General features: G+C 38.7%; 1 protein-coding gene across 1 annotated transcript in view; it reads left to right on the top strand.

Moving 5' to 3' along the window:
* Positions 1–1,541, top strand: part of LOC117937619 (nebulette-like) — a 76,525-nt gene that overhangs the window by 71,568 nt on the left and 3,416 nt on the right. The window lies entirely within an intron of this gene.

The following is a 1,541-nucleotide window of genomic DNA, read 5'->3' as shown; positions in this document are numbered from 1 at the left end:
AAGCCTCCAATACTACCTTAAATGCTGGTATCTGGATCATCGAGTACTGGAGTTTACTCACCGATACCTCGCTGTTAACCCCCGAAGAAAATCTACTTCAAGTAGTCAGTTAGTGTTCTCTTTCCCTTGGGATTGACCTTTTTATCCAAAGCAAGTTACAACTGCTATATATATCTATCTATTTACATATACTAGACACACACACACACACACACACACACACACACCACATTATGCAAGTTCAGGAGTCATAGTTTAATCATTTAATTAATAACCACAAAAGATAGAAACTCACCGAGAGTTGCAGCTGAAAGCTAACGAAGTTATCTATTTAACGAGGTGTCTTCCGGGTCCTTCTAGCCTCTACAGGTGGTTTTCGATGCAGTCTGGAACTTGTGTCCTGTTTCAGGGTCGTTGAGCATTAAATCCGAACCGTTACATCCGAGATTGATCCACTTTATGTCCATAATTCATTGCGTTTTCGCTCATTTCTGCCGCTAGCGCCGTCTCCCCTTTTGTGTATTTTTGCATCGAGGAGAAATGTTATTAGAGAAAATAAATTAGAGAAAAGTTATTATAAAATAAATCCAGACGGACCATTGAGAGGGTTAAGTCAGAGTTGAGTATTAAACCATTTTTACAGTTTATTTTCTGTCTGGATTTATTTTATAATAACTTGTAAAACATCTACGCTGTGGTCTACAGTCAAGATATGAACAGCATTTTTTTTTTTAGGACAAACTGGGTTATTAGAATATTTGGGCTGCAGTGAGGTCACTGGCATGTTAAAAATGGGCCTTAAAAATAAATAAATAAATAAAACGGAACAAGAATCTTCCAGATATCTATTGATATCACAGACAGATAATTACTAAATAAGCCATTTTACTTTCTAAAACACTTCTCATATGTCTTGGGCAGTCACACTGTGAAGAAATAATCATTATAACTCATACAGTTGATAAAATACATGCATTTCTTCAAAGAAAGTCAAGACGCTTTTGCTCTCATGACTTTTACTTATGCCAATAATAACATAATAATGTCATATTTATTAATATTACACCCACAGCAATGCTACACAAGCAGATGTGTGTCTAAATAGTGCACCATTTGGCCTTCCATAGCACATATAGGCCTTTTTGTCCCCTCTGGCCTTCCATACGAGAGGGGTGCCTTTATCTCCCATATATGGGCATGTACTTCCGGACATACCAGACAGGAGAGACGCAGAGAGAGAGCTCTCACAGACGGACGAACGATTCAGCGGCCGTAATGAGCCAAAACGCGATGAATTATGGACATAAAGTGGATCAATCTTGGATATGACGGTGTGGATTTAAAGCCCAAAGAGGCTCAAGTTCCCGGCTGGATAGAAAATCCCCTGTAGAGGCTAAAAAAGACGGGGAAACGACCGCCGTAATCGCGAAAACGTCAGGATTTAAAAGCAAATTGGTTGTATGGTTAAAAAGGTATTAAACTGTGAATCAGAGGTGCTTTTTTTTTTTTTTTTTTTACTCGTGGGCGAGTGTCCTCGGGCT

This window comes from Etheostoma cragini, chromosome 22, assembly GCF_013103735.1.
Source record: "Etheostoma cragini isolate CJK2018 chromosome 22, CSU_Ecrag_1.0, whole genome shotgun sequence".
Classification (NCBI taxonomy): Eukaryota; Metazoa; Chordata; class Actinopteri; order Perciformes; family Percidae; genus Etheostoma; species Etheostoma cragini.
This window is presented reverse-complemented; position numbering and strand designations above follow the sequence as displayed.